This window comes from Triturus cristatus, chromosome 4_2 (assembly GCF_964204655.1).
Source record: "Triturus cristatus chromosome 4_2, aTriCri1.1, whole genome shotgun sequence".
NCBI classification, from domain to species: Eukaryota; Metazoa; Chordata; class Amphibia; order Caudata; family Salamandridae; genus Triturus; species Triturus cristatus.
Window position 1 is genome coordinate 989362975 of NC_140586.1, and position 20495 is coordinate 989383469.

Below are 20495 nucleotides of genomic sequence, written 5' to 3' on the forward strand. Positions count from 1 at the left end.
TCGTTTATCATGACGATTTTTCCAGTTGACAGGCTTTAGTTTTAAGTAAGTTTTTAAATTTGAATTCAATTGACATTATTGGTTACTTGGAGCTAGTTTTGTTTTTTTATTTGTTGGATTACGGCAATATTTCTTAACTATTGTCAATATTGATTATTCATGGAGTACGTATTAGGGATACTTAACTGTCTTCTAGTTCTTGGCACAGGTTGCTCACTGTCGGTTTTCGTTTCCTTTTTCTTGGACTCCAGCTAGCTTCTGAGGCTTTCTAAATACAGTCAATGTTAGTGCTGGGCCGGATATATTGTTTGATTTACTTTGTGGTTATCGTTCTTAAAGCTTGAGGATCCACTATTATTATGTTATTAAATGTTGAAACGTAGCAACTACTAGTTTTTAGAGGGACATGTAGAAGACACATTTTTCACTGCTTATATGTGTCTTCCTTTAGTGACTACTTGGGTATATTGCGACATTCAGATTTATATCGAAATTGCTACACACCGTTGATCGCTTGCATTGGAGAAGACTTGATTGTTTATTAATGTATATACAGAGATGTATCCAAGGCTCTATTCAGAGAGTGATAGATATACAGAGCTCTAGTCAAGGCTTTACTCACCGAGTAACGGATGCACAGAGCTCTAGTCAAGGCTCTACTCACCGAGTAACGGATGCACAGAGCTCTAGTCAATGCTTCACTCACAGAGTAACAGATACACAGAGCTCTAGTCAAGGCTTTACTCACCGAGTAACGGATGCACAGAGCTCTAGTCAAGGCTCTACTCACCGAGTAACGGATGCACAGAGCTCTAGTCAAGGCTTTACTCACCGAGTAACGGATGCACAGAGCTCTAGCCAAGGCTTTACTCACCGAGTAACGGATGCACAGAGCACTAGTCAAGGCTCTACTCACCGAGTAACGGATGCACAGAGCTCTAGTCAAGGCTTTACTCACAGAGTAACGGATGCACAGAGCTCTAGTCAAGGCTTTACTCACCGAGTAACAGATGCACAGAGCACTAGTCAAGGCTTTACTCACCGAGTAACGGATGCACAGAGCTCTAGTCAAGGCTTTACTCACCGAGTAACAGATGCACAGAGCACTAGTCAAGGCTTTACTCACCGAGCAACGGATGCACAGAGCTCTAGTCAAGGCTTTACTCACCGAGTAACGGATGCACAGAGCTCTAGTCAAGGCTTTACTCACCGAGTAACGGATGCACAGAGCTCTAGTCAAGGCTTTACTCACAGAGTAACGGATGCACAGAGCTCTAATCAAGGCTTTACTCACAGAGTAACGAATGCACAGAGCTCTAGTCAAGGCTTTACTCACCGAGTAACGAATGCACAGAGCACTAGTCAAGGCTTTACTCACCGAGTAACAGATGCACAGAGCACTAGTCAAGGCTTTACTCACCGAGCAACGGATGCACAGAGCTCTAGTCAAGGCTCTACTCACAGAGTAACGGATGCACAGAGCTCTAGTCAAGGCTTTACTCACAGAGTAACAGATACACAGAGCTCTAGTCAAGGCTCTACTCACCGAGTAACGGATGCACAGAGCTCTAGTCAAGGCTTTACTCACCGAGTAACAGATGCACAGAGCTCTAGTCAAGGCTTTAGTCACCGAGCAACGGATGCACAGAGCTCTAGTCAAGGCTTTACTCACAGAGTAACGGATGCACAGAGCTCTAGTCAAGGCTTTACTCACCGAGTAACGGATGCACAGAGCTCTAGTCAAGGCTTTACTCACCGAGCAACGGATGCACAGAGCTCTAGTCAAGGCTTTACTCACCGAGTAACGGATGCACAGAGCACTAGTCAAGGCTTTACTCACCGAGTAACGGATGCACAGAGCTCTAGTCAAGGCTTTACTCACCGAGTAACGGATGCACAGAGCTCTAGTCAAGGCTTTACTCACCGAGTAACGGATGCACAGAGCACTAGTCAAGGCTTTACTCACCGAGTAACGGATGCACAGAGCTCTAGTCAAGGCTTTACTCACCGAGTAACGGATGCACAGAGCTCTAGTCAAGGCTTTACTCACCGAGTAACGGATGCACAGAGCACTAGTCAAGGCTTTACTCACAGAGCAACGGATGCACAGAGCTCTAGTCAAGGCTTTACTCACCGAGCAACGGATGCACAGAGCTCTAGTCAAGGCTTTACTCACCGAGTAACGGATGCACAGAGCTCTAGTCAAGGCTTTACTCACCGAGTAACGGATGCACAGAGCTCTAGTCAAGGCTTTACTCACCGAGTAACAGATGCACAGAGCTCTAGTCAAGGCTTTACTCACCGAGTAACGGATGCACAGAGCTCTAGTCAAGGCTCTACTCACAGAGTAACGGATGCACAGAGCTCTAGTCAAGGCTTTACTCACCGAGCAACGGATGCACAGATCTCTAGTCAAGGCTTTACTCACAGAGCAACGGATGCACAGAGCTCTAGTCAAGGCTATACTCACAGAGTAACGGATGCACAGAGCTCTAGTCAAGGCTTTACTCACCGAGTAACGGATGCACAGAGCTCTAGTCAAGGCTTTACTCACCGAGTAACGGATGCACAGAGCTCTAGTCAAGGCTTTACTCACCGAGTAACGGATGCACAGAGCTCTAGTCAAGGCTTTACTCACCGAGTAACGGATGCACAGAGCTCTAGTCAAGGCTTTACTCACCGAGTAACAGATACACAGAGCTCTAGTCAAGGCTTTACTCACCGAGTAACGGATGCACAGAGCTCTAGTCAAGGCTTTACTCACCGAGTAACGGATGCACAGAGCTCTAGTCAAGGCTTTACTCACCGAGTAACGGATGCACAGAGCTCTAGTCAAGGCTTTACTCACCGAGTAACGGATGCACAGAGCACTAGTCAAGGCTTTACTCACCGAGGAAAGGATGCACAGAGCTCTAGTCAAGGCTTTACTCACCGAGCAACGGATGCACAGAGCTCTAGTCAAGGCTTTACTCACCGAGTAACGGATGCACAGAGCTCTAGTCAAGGCTTTACTTACCGAGTAACGGATGCACAGAGCTCTAGTTAAGGCTTTACTCACCGAGTAACGGATGCACAGAGCTCTAGTCAAGGCTTTACTCACCGAGTAACGGATGCACAGAGCTCTAGTCAAGGCTCTACTCACAGAGTAACGGATGCACAGAGCTCTAGTCAAGGCTTTACTCACCGAGTAACGGATGCACAGAGCTCTAGTCAAGGCTTTACTCACCGAGTAACGGATGCACAGAGCACTAGTCAAGGCTTTACTCACCGAGTAACGGATGCACAGAGCTCTAGTCAAGGCTTTACTCACCGAGTAACGGATGCACAGAGCTCTAGTCAAGGCTTTACTCACCGAGTAACGGATGCACAGAGCACTAGTCAAGGCTTTACTCACCGAGTAACGGATGCACAGAGCTCTAGTCAAGGCTTTACTCACCGAGTAACGGATGCACAGAGCTCTAGTCAAGGCTTTACTCACCGAGTAACGGATGCACAGAGCTCTAGTCAAGGCTTTACTCACCGAGTAACGGATGCACAGAGCACTAGTCAAGGCTTTACTCACAGAGCAACGGATGCACAGAGCTCTAGTCAAGGCTTTACTCACCGAGCAACGGATGCACAGAGCTCTAGTCAAGGCTTTACTCACCGAGTAACGGATGCACAGAGCTCTAGTCAAGGCTTTACTCACCGAGTAACGGATGCACAGAGCTCTAGTCAAGGCTTTACTCACCGAGTAACGGATGCACAGAGCTCTAGTCAAGGCTTTACTCACCGAGTAACGGATGCACAGAGCTCTAGTCAAGGCTCTACTCACAGAGTAACGGATGCACAGAGCTCTAGTCAAGGCTTTACTCACCGAGCAACGGATGCACAGATCTCTAGTCAAGGCTTTACTCACAGAGCAACGGATGCACAGAGCTCTAGTCAAGGCTATACTCACAGAGTAACGGATGCACAGAGCTCTAGTCAAGGCTTTACTCACCGAGTAACGGATGCACAGAGCTCTAGTCAAGGCTTTACTCACCGAGTAACGGATGCACAGAGCTCTAGTCAAGGCTTTACTCACCGAGTAACGGATGCACAGAGCTCTAGTCAAGGCTTTACTCACCGAGTAACAGATACACAGAGCTCTAGTCAAGGCTTTACTCACCGAGTAACGGATGCACAGAGCTCTAGTCAAGGCTTTACTCACCGAGTAACGGATGCACAGAGCTCTAGTCAAGGCTTTACTCACCGAGTAAAGGATGCACAGAGCTCTAGTCAAGGCTTTACTCACCGAGTAACGGATGCACAGAGCACTAGTCAAGGCTTTACTCACCGAGGAACGGATGCACAGAGCTCTAGTCAAGGCTTTACTCACCGAGCAACGGATGCACAGAGCTCTAGTCAAGGCTTTACTCACCGAGTAACGGATGCACAGAGCTCTAGTCAAGGCTTTACTCACCGAGTAACGGATGCACAGAGCTCTAGTCAAGGCTTTACTCACCGAGTAACAGATGCACAGAGCTCTAGTCAAGGCTCTACTCACAGAGTAACGGATGCACAGAGCTCTAGTCAAGGCTTTACTCACCGAGCAACGGATGCACAGATCTCTAGTCAAGGCTTTACTCACAGAGCAACGGATGCACAGAGCTCTAGTCAAGGCTATACTCACAGAGTAACGGATGCACAGAGCTCTAGTCAAGGCTTTACTCACCGAGTAACGGATGCACAGAGCTCTAGTCAAGGCTTTACTCACCGAGTAACGGATGCACAGAGCTCTAGTCAAGGCTTTACTCACCGAGTAACAGATGCACAGAGCTCTAGTCAAGGCTTTACTCACCGAGTAACAGATACACAGAGCTCTAGCCAAGGCTTTACTCACCGTGTAACGGATGCACAGAGCTCTAGTCAAGGCTTTACTCACCGAGTAACGGATGCACAGAGCTCTAGTCAAGGCTTTACTCACCGAGCAACGGATGCACAGAGCTCTAGTCAAGGCTTTACTCACAGAGGAACGGATGCACAGAGCTCTAGTCAAGGCTTTACTCACCGAGTAACGGATGCACAGAGCTCTAGTCAAGGCTTTACTCACCGAGGAACGGATGCACAGAGCTCTAGTCAAGGCTTTACTCACCGAGTAACGGATGCACAGAGCTCTAGTCAAGGCTTTACTCACCGAGGAACGGATGCACAGAGCTCTAGTCAAGGCTTTACTCACCGAGTAACGGATGCACAGAGCTCTAGTCAAGGCTTTACTCACCGAGGAACGGATGCACAGAGCTCTAGTCAAGGCTTTACTCACCGAGTAACGGATGCACAGAGCTCTAGTCAAGGCTTTACTCACCGAGTAACGGATGCACAGAGCTCTAGTCAAGGCTTTACTCACCGAGTAACGGATGCACAGAGCTCTAGTCAAGGCTCTACTCACAGAGTAACGGATGCACAGAGCTCTAGTCAAGGCTTTACTCACCGAGCAACGGATGCACAGAGCTCTAGTCAAGGCTTTACTCACAGAGTAACGGATGCACAGAGCTCTAGTCAAGGCTTTACTCACCGAGTAACGGATGCACAGAGCTCTAGTCAAGGCTTTACTCACAGAGTAACGGATGCACAGAGCTCTAGTCAAGGCTCTACTCACCGAGTAACGGATGCACAGAGCTCTAGTCAAGGCTTTACTCACAGAGTAACGGATGCACAGAGCTCTAGTCAAGGCTTTACTCACCGAGTAACGGATGCACAGAGCTCTAGTCAAGGCTATACTCACCGAGCAACGGATGCACAGAGCTCTAGTCAAGGCTTTACTCACAGAGTAACGGATGCACAGAGCTCTAGTCAAGGCTATACTCACAGAGTAACAGATACACAGAGCTCTAGTCAAGGCTCTACTCACAGAGTAACAGATACACAGAGCTCTAGCGAAGACTCTACACACAGTTTAAGTGCTGGGGCCCGATCAGTGACGTCCGCAGTGACGTGCCATAAGAAGGCGCTACCTTATCCAGCCACATTTTCTGAAGTGCGGCATTAAGGTGACATCATAGCAACAACCAATAGCAACAGGCTTATCAGTAAGGTGCTGTAGGGAATAACTCTCTTAATCTGGGGACGCATCCTCTGCTCTCTTCCAAGCACACTGTGTCTGGGCCTGTGACTCACCAGGTCCAGGAGCATCAACCTTTTGTCTCAATAAAACATTCATACAGATGGTTCACTCAGGCAGAACCCTCAGAACAGGGACTGTTCCATCATAACACTGAGCACTCTCTATTGTTTCCACATATAAACAGGTGGGGAGCCATGCTTTGTTTTGTATGATAAATTGGTACATATAAAAAAAATATGCTGTGCGGATGCATCCAGGCCAGGAGCGGGCCAGCCTGTGCCATCTGAAACCGGACCTGACCACATCTCTTTCACATCAGTTTTGACACCATCATGCACACATTGACTCAATGGACTCACAATGTGTCTCTTGCATTGTGACTTGTTTAACTTCGACTGTGGGGCATCAATGAGAGATCATCTCTGCTGAAGAAGAGCTTGGGTTCAGCATCGTAGTGAGGGTGCAAGGGGCTCTGGGGAACTCCTGAATCACTTCCCACTTTCCAGCTCTGACCCGGTCCGCAGGTTAATGCTTGCTGTGGCAGGAGTTCATCGACCTGTTCTGCATTTTATTCTATCTGGACCCCAGGCTTCCCACTGCGATATTCTTTTAAGCCTTGTTTTTTTGCTGAGCGTTTCTCACTTTCTCATTTGCCTAATTCTGGCTTTAACTCTGGTACCACCAGATGACAATTGTGAATCCCTAGGAGGTCGAGCAGGTTTGAGGTTTCTTATGCAATGGAAAATAGTCACTGACTCAACACCAGCCCTACTGTAAGCACAGCCCATATCACTGACATCAAGCTATGGGACACATGTCTTAATACTCTTGATTTTTTGGCAGGTCAGAGAATAGAGCCAGAGGGAGATAATCTGATGTGCGGAGTATCACACAACTTGGGGAAGTGGGTAAGCCGAGGTTTGAACCTAGGCCAGCGAGAGTATAGAGCACAACCTCCTCCTCTTGGCGAAATGGCCCTGCCCCCTGCTTCCTCTCTCCGTGCTCACTTCCTGTCACATATCACTTGCCTGCCCCTTTTCCATCATTCTGCAAGTTCCCTAAAAGGATTTGTCCTAAATATTCTAGGAAAACTAGATCTTTGTGACGTAATTTATAGACTGCATTTTGTAGGTTTTTCCCTGGGAACTACATTCAGCCAGGAATAGTTTGCAATTTGTGTGAGTGATTTCAAATGAGAACCTTGAAACCCGGAGTGAAGGAAAGTTTGCACGAGTACCTCATCTTAGATTTGTTTCTGTTCATGCTTCATTTCCAGTCATTACATCTGAGAGGTTTAGTGCTTACCGGAAGTGACCCAGGAGCAGCTTTCTCCTCTTTCTGGACACTGATAATCCCATACACGTGTTTCTTCCTCACTATTGTGAGACTGAAATCCTGCAGTAAACAAAAATAGTTGGTTTATTGTAAAAACCTTTTATTTGTGAGATGGTGAACATCAAATTATACCTGACACAGACTTACGAAATAGATGTTCACAGTAGGATGCTGACAGTGTTTATAGAAGGATGGGGACAGTAGGATGCTTACAGTGCTTACAGAAGCATGCTTACAGTAGGATGCTGACAGAAGGATGCTGACAGTGCTTACAGAGGCATGCTTACAGTAGAATGCTGACAGAGGGATGCTGACAGAAGGATGCTGACAGTGCTTACAGAAGCATGCTTACAGTAGGAAGCTGACAGAGGGATGCTGATAGTGCTGACAGAAGGATGCTGACAGAAGGATGCTGACAGTCCTTACAGAAGCATGCTTACAGTAGGATGCTGAAAGAGGGATGCTGACTGAAGGATGCTGAGAGTGCTTAAAGAAGCATGCTTACAGTAGGATACTGACAGGGATGCTGACAGAAGCATGCTGACAATGCTGATAGAAGGATGCTTACAGTAGGATGCTGACAGAGGGATGCTGACAGTGCTTACAGAAGCATGCTTACAGTAAGAAGCTGACAGAGAGATGCTGACAGAAGTATGCTGACAGAAGGATGCTGACAGTGCTTACAGAAGCATGCTTACAGTAGGATGTTGAAAGAGGGATGCTGACAGAAGAATGCTGACAGTGCTTAAAAAAGCATGCTTACAGTAAGATGCTGACAGAAGGATGCTGAGAGAAGCATGCTGACAGTGCTGACAGAAGGATGCTGACAGTACTTGCAGAAGCATGCTTTCAAAAGGATGCTGACAGAAGGATGCTGACAGTGCTTACAGAGCATGCTTACAGTAGGATGCTGACAGAGGGATGCTGACAGAAGCATGCTGACAGAAGGATGCTGACAGTGCTTACAGAAGCATGCTTACAGTAGGATGCTGAAAGAGGGATGCTGACAGAAGCATGCTGACAGTGCTGACAGGAGGATGCTGACAGAAGGATGCTGACAGTGCTGACAGAAGGATGCTGACAGTGCTTACAGAGCATGCTTACCATAGGATGCTGACAGAAGGATGCTGACAGTGCTGACAGACGGATGCTGACAGAAGGATGCTGACAGTACTTACAGAGCATGCTTACAGTAGGATGCTGACAGAGGGATGCTGACAGAAAGATGCTAACAGTGCTTACAGAAGCATGCTTACTGTAGGATGCTGACAGTGGGATGCTGACAGAAGGATGCTAATAGTGATTACAGAAGCATGCTTACAGTAGGATGCTGACAGAGGGATGCTGACAGAAGCATGTTGACAGTGCTGACAGAAGGATGATGACAGAAGGATGCTGACAGAAGGATGCTGACAGAAGGATGCTGACAGTGCTTACAGAAGAATGCTTACAGTAGGATGCTGACAGAGGGATGCTGACAGTAGCTTGCTGATTGTGCTGACAGAAGGATGCTGACAGAAGGAAGGTGACAGAAGGATGCTGACACTGCTTACAGAAGCATGCTTACAGTAGGATGTTGACAGAGGTATGCTGACAGAAGCATGCTGACAGTGCTGACAGAGGGATGCTGACAGAAGGATGGTGATAGAAGGATGCTGACAGTGCTGACAGAAGGCTGCTGACAGAGCATGCTTACAGTAGGATGCTGACAGTGCTTAAAGAAGTATGCTTACAGTAGGATTCTGACAGAGGGATGCTGACAGAAGCATGCTGACAGTGCTGACAGTAGGATGCTGACAGTGCTTACAGAAGCATGCTTACAGTAGGATGCTGACAGAGGGATGCTGACAGAAGGATGCTGACAGTGCTTACAGAGCATGCTTACAGTAGGATGCTGACAGTGCTTAAAGAAGCATGCTGACAGAGGGATGCTGACAGAGGGATGCTGACAGAAGCATGCTGACAGTGCTGACAGAAGGATGCTAACAGAAGGATGCTTACAGTGCTTACAGAAGAATACTGACAGTGCTTACAGAAGCATGCTTACAGTAGGATGCTGACAGAAGGATGCTGACAGAAGGATGCTGACAGTGCTTACAGAAGCATGCTTGCAGTAGGATGCTGACAGGAGGATGCTGATAGTGCTTACAGAGCATGCTTACAGTAGGATGCTGACAGAAGGATGCTGACAGAAGCATGCTGACAGTAGGATGCTGACAGAGGGATGCTGACAGAGGGATGCTGACAGAAGGATGCTGACAGTGGGATGCTGACAGAGGGATGCTGACAGTGCTGACAGAAGGATGCTTACAGGCGGATGCTGACAGTGCTGACAGAAGGATTCTGACAAAAGGATGCCGACAGTGCTTCCAGAACATTCTTACAGTAGGATGCTGACAGAGGGATGCTGACAGTGCTGACAGAAGGATGCTGACAGTGCTTACAGAAGCATGCTTACAGTAGGATGCTGACAGAGGGATGCTGACAGAAGGATGCTGACAAAAGGATGCTGACAGTGCTTACAGAAGCATGCCTACAGTAGGAAGCTAACAGAGGGATGCTGACAGTGCTGACAGAAGGATGCTGACAGTGCTTACAGAAGCATGCTTACAGTAGGATGCTGACAGGAGGATGCTGATAGTGCTTACAGAGCATGCTTACAGTAGGATGCTGACAGAAGGATGCTGACAGAAGCATGCTGACAGTAGGATGCTGACAGAGGGATGCTGACAGAGGGATGCTGATAGAAGGATGCTGACAGTGGGATGCTGACAGAGGGATGCTGACAGTGCTGACAGAAGGATGCTTACAGACGGATGCTGACAGTGCTGACAGAAGCATTCTGACAGAAGGATGCCGACAGTGCTGCCAGAGCATGCTTACAGTAGGATGTTGACAGAGGGATGCTGACAGTGCTGACAGAAGGATGCTGACAGTGCGTACAGAAGCATGCTTACAGTAGGATGCTGACAGAGGAATGCTGACAGAAGTATGCTGACAAAAGGATGCTGACAGTGCTTACAGAAGCATGCTTACAGTAGGAAGCTAACAGAGGGATGCTGACAGTGCTGACAGAAGGATGCTGACAGTGCCGACAGAAGGATGCTTACAGTAGGATGCTGAAAGAGGGATGCTGACAGTGCTTAAAGAAGCATGCTTACAGTAGGATGCTGACAGAGGGATGCTGACGGAAGGATGCTGACAGTGCTTACAGAAGGATGCGGACAGTAGGATGCTGACAGTGCTTAAAGAAACATTCTTACAGTAGGATGCTGACAGAGGGATGCTGACAGAAGGATGCTGACAGTGCTTACAGAAGGATGCGGACAGTAGGATGCTGACAGAGGGATGCTGACAGAAGGATGCTGTCAGTGCTTAAAGAAGCATGCTTATAGTAGGATGCTGACAGAGGGATGCTGACAGAAGGATGCTGACAGTGATTAAAGAAGCATGTTTACAGTAGGATGCTGACAGAGGGATGCTGACAGAAGGATGCTGACAGTGCTTACAGAAGGATGCGTACAGTAGGATTGTATTTGTATTTGTATGTGGATTTATTAAGCGCGATTGATGCCCGGGGGCGTCCAAGCGCTGAGGGACCGACAGATGTATAGACAGAGGCGGAGATAGTTACCAGAATTATTGTGGGGAGTTGAAAAGAAGAGTCTTGAGCTGTTTCCGGAATGAGGTAAGGTTAGAATTGGCTCTCAGATGAAGAGGAAGGGCGTTCCATAGCTTGGAGGCGTTATGGGTGAAGGTCCTACCGTCTGCTCTGGCTCTTTTTATTCTGGGTGCGGTGGCCAGAAAAGTCTGGTTTGACCGTAGGTTTCTGCTTGGATGGTAGTGAGAGATTAGGTCGCGGGTGATGATTGGGCCTTTGTCTTAGAAAGCCAGGTGGGCAATACACAAGGCGTTGAAGTGGATTCTTTGGCGGACTGGCAGCCAGTGTAGACTGGTCAGACTAGCTCTGACGGATTGTCGGCGTGGGAGCTGGAGCAGTGTCCGAGCTGCACAGTTCTGCACTGTTTGAAGTCTCCGCAGTGTGTAGTCCGGTGCAGCGAGGTATAGGACGTTATTGAAGTCCAGGCGGGACTGGATCAGACCCTGGATGGCCACTTGTTTTGCCTCCATGGGTAAAAGATGAAGAATTTTTTTGAGCATTTTAAGAAGGCCAAAACAGGTGGCGGAAAGTTTGGTAGCTTGTGTGTCGAATGACAGGGATTTATCGAGCCACACCCCAAGACTCCTGATGTTGTCCTTGGGTGTTGGGGGGGTGCCCAGACAGGATGGCCACAGGGAGTTGAAGGAGCTAGGATTCCCGGGACCTAGAAGCATCAGCTCCGTCTTGTCCCCGTTTAGCTTGAGTGATGAGGAGGACATCCAGCTCTTTACTTCCTCAAGGCATTTACAGAGTCCCCCGCTCATGGGAATGTTGGCCTCATGTGCCAGTGAGACCACCAGCTGGGTGTCGTCCGCATAGGAGATGATCTTAACTCCATACGGACGAACAACCTCAGCCAGTGGCCTCATATAAATGTTAAATAGCGCCGGGCTTAAAGAGGAGCCTTGTGGGACCCCGCACCTTAAAGGTCTGCTGGTAGATACTGAATCACCGTCGAATACCTGAAAGGATCTGTCTTTCAGGAAGGACTCGAACCATAGCCAAGCCTGGTGCTTGACGCCAACATTAGACAGACGGTTCAGCAGGATGTCATGGCTGACCGTGTCAAAGGCCGCACTGAGGTCAAGGAGGATCACTGCCACTGATCCTCCTTGGTCCAAGATTTTTCTGGATTCCTCGGTGACCTTGAGGAGGGCGGTCTCGGTTCCGTGCTTGGGTCGGAAGCCTGTCTGGGTGGGGTCTAGCAGTTGGTTGGTTTCTAGGAAGGTGACCAGAAGGCTGTTGATGTATTTCTCCAACACCTTGCTCAGCCAGGGAAGCAGGGAGATTGGCCGATAGTTGCTGAAGTCTAATGGGTCCAAACTGGGTTTCTTCAGCAGTGCTTTAACCATGGCCCGTTTCCATCCAGGAGGGACCGTGCCGGAGGAGATGGAGGCATTCAGGAGGTCCATTATGATGGGTAGGGTGACCTGAGATGCCGACATTATAATGTCTGGTGGGTCTGGGTCGTTGGGGGAGCCAGATTTGACTTTCCGGGCTACAGTTTCCAGAGAAGCCAGATCTAGGGGGGTGGAAGGATGCTGACAGAGGGATGCTGACAGAAGGATGCTGACAGTGCTTATAGAAGGATGCGGACAGTAGGATGCTTACAGTGCTCACAGAGCATGCTTACAGTACGATGCTGACAGTGCTTACAGAAGGATGCGGACAGTAGGATGCTTACAGTGCTTACAGAAGCATGGTTACAATAGGATGCTGACAGAAGGATGCTGACAGAAGGATGGTGACAGAAGGATGCTGACAGTGCTTACAGAAGCATGCTTACAGTAGGAAGCTGACGGAGGGATGCTGACAGTGCTTAAAGAAGCATGCTTACAGTAGGATGCTGACAGAGGGGTGCTGACAGAAGCATGCTGACAGTGCTGACAGAAGGATGCTTAAAGTAGGATGCTGACAGAGGGATGCTGACAGGAGGATGCTGACAGTGCTTACAGAAGCATGCTTACAGTAGGAAGCTGACAGAGGGATGCTGACAGTGCTTACAGAAGAATTCGGACAGAAGGATGGTGAGAGTGCTGACAGAAGCATGCTGACAGAGGGATGCTGTCAGAGGGATGCTGACTTTGGCTTTCTATATACATTAGACATTTCACTGCTTTTTTTGCAAGTGATGGATCTGAATGCTACATTGTGTCAGATTTTGTCATGAAAATGTAAAGCTAAGGTGTATCAAAGAGAATTCTTTAGGTAAGAGGAGCTCAGTGGGGGCAAGTATATCGCATGCCTTTGCCTGGATATATGTCTGCCCTCATATACATTCATGGAAGTGACAACTGCACCCACATGTCTGTTCCCAGACACATGTATGCACTCAGATACATCCATGGAAGAAGTGACAACTGCGCCTATATGTCTGTGCCAAGACACATCTGCACTCCGATACATCCACGGGAGCTGTGACAACTGAACTATGGGGTATATTTACAAGGACTTAATGCTGCCGTAGCGTACATCTTTTGACATTACCGCAGCTTTTTTATCGCTGTATTTACAAGTTCCCGTTAACTCCAGTTAGTGGCAATTTTCCAGCCTAAACGTGAATTTTCAAGGTCACCACTTCTGTTAGCAGGACTTAACGAAAATGAGATGAGAGGTAGACGTTCCTATAAAAAACTGCTGCTAAACACACAACGCAACATTTACAAGGAACTCTCAGTATGTCGATAAACCCTATGAACTGCCACTAAGTCCAATTAGGGGCAGTTTTTTAAGGACAGAAGATAGCTGGTCTTAAAATTGGTGCAAACACTTGGGCCCACATATAAGATGTCTGGGTGCTGGACAGCGCTGCAAGGAATGTTGCTGCGCTGCGCTGCGCTGCGCCACAACAGTAGGTCAGGAATGCGCACCATCAATAACATAGGGGGCATTCTTGGGCCCCATTCATGAAAAGTGTTGCAAGACTGCGATAAATCAGTGTAGGGAGCTGGCTCTGAATATACCATACCACAGTGAGGTATAGTGCGCACAGAGTCCAGTGGAACCCCAAAGGTAGGCAGAGGTAAGAGCAGATAGCACCTTACTCTTTATTTGTGGTACTATGGGTGAGCAGAAAGGCTGTATCAGAGGGTATTGTTAAGCATTTGTTGTACACAAGCTAGGGAACCGGGTTTGAGTCTCAGCAACAACAGTCAACAACCTGTGATTCTGGGCAAATCACTTAAGCTCCCTGTGCCTCACAAAATGAATGTGTCCTTCTGTAACGAAACTGGTGCTCATATAAAGTGCTCTGATACCCGATGCCTCGGGTCTAGTTCGTGCTGTATAAAACTCTAAAAGCAATAAAAAAACTACAAAAAAAAAATCAGCAAATGATATCAATCACTCAAAGACTAAACTCAGACCAATTTGTATCAAAAATAGTATTAACTTATTTTATTTCAAGAACCAAGCCAAGCCAGGCTCAGGTAAGTGAAATAAAGGCTTTGCAAAATATTTTGCAGTTTTTACAAGTGAATGCAAGTTCAAATGCAGCTGTTTGAAATACAGTTAAGTCAATGTATTGAAATCACTGTACTGATTACTTGTTAGTTACTTTCAGATTACTTTTTAGATCACTTTTTCTACTCCGTGTGATAAGCCTAGATATCACACTGGGACATTTCCTACAGAAAAGGTAAGTAAAATCAGTTTTGCACAATTGTACTTTTTCAGGTTTCCATTCAAATCAACTCCACACTTAAAACATTCTTCAGAGAAAAATAGTCAATAGGTTCTTATGGAGAGAAATGAAGTTAACGGTTACCAGGTAAGTAATTGGTCTTTGGGGTTAGAACAAGGGTTCCCCCAGGGTGAAGGATGCACTCCTGTTGCACCCTCAGCGGCACTAGGGCGGCCGGGTGCAGAGTGCTGAGGCCCAGTGTTATCCAACGGGGGATAGGGGCCTCAGGTTGGTGGCTCACGAGCAGGCCACTGGGCTGTGGGAGCAGAGCTCGGGGCAAGAGGGGGTCCTGTTTAGCACAAAAAGTGCACCCGCAGCGGCACAGGGGCTGCTGGGTGCAGAGTGCTGTTTTGACATCGGGTACCCTGTTGGTTTCAATGGGGATTCTCTGGTTTCAACAAAGACTGCAGGCTGGGGGACGAAAATCTTCTGGAGGTGGCCACCGGCTGGAGAGGTAAGTTGGGATGCCTGGGGATGCTGGGACACCGTCGGTTGGGCCACCCAAGGCCGTTCGGCTTCGAGTGCAGGGGTGTCTTTAGGCATCTCTTACCAGCTCCTGTCGCAGTCAGGGGATCCTCCAGAAATAGGCTGCAGGCTTCACTGGGAAATTGGAGGCAAGTCAGAGATCACCATATCCCGAATCAGAATCGCAGGGAAACCTGCTCGTGGTGTTGGGTCACTCGAACTCAGGCCGTGGGCGACGGTAGCAGAGTGGTGCAGACTCTCAGATTTTGCCGGAGCTGAAGTCTGTGGTTGAACAAATACGGTGTTCACAGGAGACAAAGTCTTGGGTTTGGAAGGCAGGGCAGGTCCTCGGGGTTCTTGAGGCTGCTGGCTGCAGGACACACCGGGGTTTCGCTTCTGCAGGTTCGAGGTGGGGACAGGCCGGTAGGGCTGGGGCCAAGTCAGTGGGCGTCCTCCTCGGTCCTTAGTCTTCTTTTCTTCTTGGTCGTTGCTTGTCTAAGGAGGAAAGGTTCATGGGTGTCCCTAAATACTAGATTTAGGGGTGTTTCAGGTAAGTAAAAGGTTGGGACCAATGGGTCCCTTCCTTTGGGGTGGGTACACCCCCTATTATGCCACCCTCCAGTGGGAGGGGGCATATGCCTCACTTGGGTTAGCTGGGTTCCCCCATCTGCAAGATGGCGGGTAATGAGAGTTGTGCTTCACCTCACCTCACCTCCCCCACCTGAGGGGTGGAGTTGGCAGAGGTGGGCACACCTCGCTTCCTCACTTGGTTTTCCAACCGGTTCTCCCTCCTAAAGTGGGGATCAGAACCAGTGGGGGCCTGTTGCTGGAAGCAGCAGACGCCTAGGGTAGCTCACAAAGGTGGCAAGACTTTAAAGCTCCCCCTTCGTGGACCCTTCCCATCCTGGTGGAGGAGGCTTGGCACCTCGTCCCAGGATGTGCATTGTTTCAGACCCCCGAGAGCAGCAGGCTCTCGACCCAGGGGTCCAGAAACATATCTGGTGGTGTCAGCTGGGGAGCAGCCACTCAGGCTGGACACTAGTGTTCGTTCATTTTTCAGGGGACATCTCTGAGATACCCTCTATGTGCATTTTTCATTAAATCTCACACTGGCATCAGTGTGTGTTTAATGTGCTGAGAGGTTTGATACCAAACTTCTCAGTTTTCACTAAAAAAGGTACTGTGGAGTTCTTAGTGACAAACTCTTAGCACCATATACTCTTAATGGCATTACTGCACTTACATTGTCTAAGAATTGGATTAGACACTGTAGGGGTACAGGGATCATGCACCTGTACCCTCACCACTGGTATAGTGCACCCAGCTAGAGGGGTGCCCGCTCATCTATGCCAGAGCAGTGTGTTGTAGGCATGGCATACAGAGACGTGTGCCATGTCGATTCTTCATTTTGTTCTGCACCAAAACACACAGCCTGCAAAGACAGTGTGTGAGTGTTAAGGTACAGGGCCTCTAAGGGTGGCACAATAAGTACTGTGGCCCTTAGAGGCCTTCCCTGGTCACAGTGCCCTGGGCACCTGTGGTACCATTTACCAGGGACTGACCCGTGGTCAGAGAGTGCCAATTGAATTTGGTCTTCAGTGCAGTTTTAGGGAAGGAACATAGGCCCCGGGTACCTGATTGGCAGGAGCCCAGGACACACTCCGTCAAAGTACATCAGCAGTTCAGCAAAAAGCGGGGGCAACCATGCAGAAAGATGGCACTTTCTCACAATCAGTGATTGGACACTTTTCAATGCGCCCTCCTTGTGACATCATGGCTACGCCGTATTTACTGTACGGCGCTCCATGTTGCAATCAATAACAGATACGTCTGGAATCCTGATGTATCTGTTAGCGCTAAAGTCATGCATTGCTGCAGTTGTGTCGCAAGCATGTGGCAACTTTAGCAATACATGGGGCCAGCCTATCCCTATGGCAATGTGCCACCATTACGCCTGCCATGAGGCAGGTGTAAGGTTTTGATGCAGTGGCGTCCGAGCATTGTCGCAGTGAAATCTGATATATTTCACTGTGACACTCCTACAAGGCTTTGTTGTTTGGTAACGCCCAATCTGCATACATCATACCGGACGCAGGTATAATGTGACACAGGGCTCTACAAGGTCACGCATATGCCTAGATGCGTCACTTTGTAAATACGGCGCAACATGGTGAAAAATTCACGCTGCAAGTTCGTCAAGAAAATGATGCACTGGCAGAGTTAAACTGTCTGAAGGAGCTCATGAATAAGCCCCCCTGTATCTTTCCCATATGTTGATGCACAATGGCTGCCATACGCCAACATAGGCACCTGTGCACCATGGTGCAAGGGTGACTGTGTTGTGGAGTTGATTGATGTTGTGCAGGAAGGGACACCTACCTGCACAAAATCTTTAAATCCAGGGTATTCCCTTGTTCTCTGTGTGCTCTGGAATGCTGCACACATAGATAAAGTGGAAAAAGAGGAGAAATGAAAACATTTATCCTTGTAGCGCCAAACGTCACCCTTGGGGTGGTATTAGATTCTGACGCATTCTGAAGGTTTACGGTTTCTTGTAAACCTGGGAAAGCTTCCGATTCCATTGGTTGTAATGGTGATACCCACAGCAACACCCATGGAATGCCCGCTTCACACTATTTAATGCATGAAAGAGGCACACATTTACAAGTCCATGAAAAGCCATGTAAAGTGGCTTTGCGTGGCCTTGTAAACATGCTGTGCACATTGCGCAACCAGAACATCAAACATGTGACGTCACAGTATTACAAAAGTGCCGCTAGGGCCTCATAAATGAGGCCTTTGGATAATGGAAGAACTCCAACAATTCATCCTTGGCAAGGTCAACGATGCCATGGACCTCCTGCCATTGCAGCTCAGAGCACCAAGGAGACCACCACCACCACCCCTGACATGCATCACTCACCTGAACAACACTTTGATTCCCTTTGGGTGATGAATGGACCTGATCCCCTCTAAGTACTGACCTCAGTGGCCCGGAACTTCAGCAACAGGAAGCTGGAGACCAGGGACCGCCGAAAGCCTGAGACTCTCCGGAGCTGTCAGTAACCGTGGAAGGAGAGACACACAACCTGTTAAGATTAAATGAGTTTATCTCCCATCTGTGGAGTCACATCTAGGAGCTGCACAGACTCCGCACCTGATGACCACGTCGCAGTGGAGCCCACGTCGCTGGCGGAACTTCAGGCGAAGTGTCTGGATCCTGTCTCTAAGTGTGACTGCACATCGTTGCCGCAGCATGCAGAGCCTTCCGCCTCTCTTGTATAACCTGCTTCAGATTGGGGGTGGCTTGTAGTTGTGGCGGGGACGCCTGCTCCCCCTACACCTCTCAGTATGACTGGCTCCACGAATGACAGCTTGCTGCGCAGACCCTTCACTCCCTGTCTGCAGCACCTGGTGACCAGTTGATTCCAGCCATGTCCAGACCTGTTCAGTGGCGTAAATAATGTGTGTGTCAACATCTGAGATCACTCGCAGCCGTTACGGGTAGAGGAAGGAGTATTTGATGCCCAACTCTCAGAGACACTGCTTAATCACTAGAGGTGAGCCCCTCCGCCTCTGCACCCCAGCGGTGTAGTCAGAGAAGAAAATAACTGTGGTGTTATCCACTTTAACCTCCCCCAGCTTGCGTACCTCCCTCAGGACAGTGTCACGATCCCTGTAGGAGGAGAAAGAGAAAGGGTCTAGGCCCTGTCCCCAGCAGTGAGCGGCTAACCGGGACTTGATGGGCCTGCTCCACAACAAAGAATGGGGAGACTGCACCTTCTGACGGTAGGTCAGATAACCATGTCTCAGTAAACGGCACTGCATTGGCCCCTTCTGCTCCCTCAGGCAAACCCAACACACTCCCGTTGTTATGCTGGGAGGGGCCCTCCACATCCTCCGCTGATTTTGCCAGTGACTTCACATGTGCCATTAGCTGCTGCACCTCTAAAGCTGCGCTCAGGGTACTCGAGGGGACTTTGGCCAGTTCTTGCTCATTGTCATGTACCCTGTAAGTCAGTTTGGGATAATCTGTGCACTCCTGGATGAGGTCAACTGTGATTTTGTCGATGCAACCCTCAAAGGAAGTGCCCGTTGTTTTGAAGGAGATACCCGCTGCGAGCACGGAGTCTAGTTTGTAGTCCGGGCTATCCACTGTCACCTGCCCTGGCGGCCAGCGATCCCCAGCTGCTCGGTTTACCGACATGGAGGAGCGGCCAAATGTCGACACCGGCCTTGTCTGCAGACGGGCCTTCATTTTGCCAGATGCCCAGGCACTATGTATGACATGCGGTGCAGTGCAGTGTGGCCAGCCAGCTCCTCTCCTCCAGTCAGGTGTATGCTGGCCAGTAATCTTCGTTCGAGCAGCACTGATGGAAATCCCCCGTACACCCAAGAGCTCACTACCAGGGTGTAAGGAAAGGCAGCACCACAAGCCTGCCTCCTCCCATCTAACAGTGACGACCAGATCCAGTGTTACCAAGTGCCCCAGTGAGTGACACCAGATCAAGCTGCACGCTCAAGGGCCTGGGCCTGGGCCTGAAACAACCCCAGTGCCCCTGGCACCCGCTGCCACCAACGGCCGATATCAGCAACTAGAGCCAGTTAGTAAGGACCCCCACAAGTCTTGTGCGGTGCTCAGGGCACGGTGTGCACCACCCACAGGCACTAGACCTGGGCCGGAGTCAACTCCCAGGCCTCCTCCGCTCCGTGTCCCACCTTCTCCTCACCTAGACATGGACACCGGGGCTCAATGCACTGCACTCGCTCCAAATCTGTGACTCAGCCAGCAGGAGCCTCAGCCATGTGAGATTTCACAAGCCTGGGTACAGCAGTCGCCACCAATTCCACTGGGGTACCTCCCGATGCAGGTGATGCAACAAGGCCCCCGCAGGCGTGAAGTTTCAGTGCTCCCACCGCACAACTTCGGCAAATCTCAGGGGCCTTGCCCTCCACAGCGTCTGGGTAGCACATCCTCCGGCCTGTGATGCAGAGAGGTGCAGCCCACCATTGGCAATCTCCTCCCTGCACCCCGGTGTAGTGGTGGCACGTATTATGCAATTCAGACCTCCCTACGTCAGTGAGCAGGAGCGCCTCTATCGATCACAGCTCCATGGGGTGCCAGGCGGTCTAGCAATGTGTCCATGCGACCTGCCAGAATTTGCCACCAAGGTAAGGACAATCGTCTACACCTCAATGTCTACCGCTACAGCCAACAGCCTTTGGCCCCATGCAGCCCGCCTCCGCCGTCAGGTCACAGTGACTCC

The 20495-nt window shown here is 49.3% G+C and overlaps 1 pseudogene across 1 annotated transcript in view; it reads right to left on the reverse strand.

Annotated features, from left to right (window-relative positions):
* LOC146839235 (uncharacterized) overlaps positions 1-20495 on the reverse strand; it is a 310687-nt pseudogene that overhangs the window by 88156 nt on the left and 202036 nt on the right. Inside the window, exon 6 of the transcript XR_014960814.1 lies at positions 7391-7480. The product of XR_014960814.1 is annotated as an uncharacterized LOC146839235 (transcript). The remainder of the gene's footprint in view (positions 1-7390; positions 7481-20495) is intronic.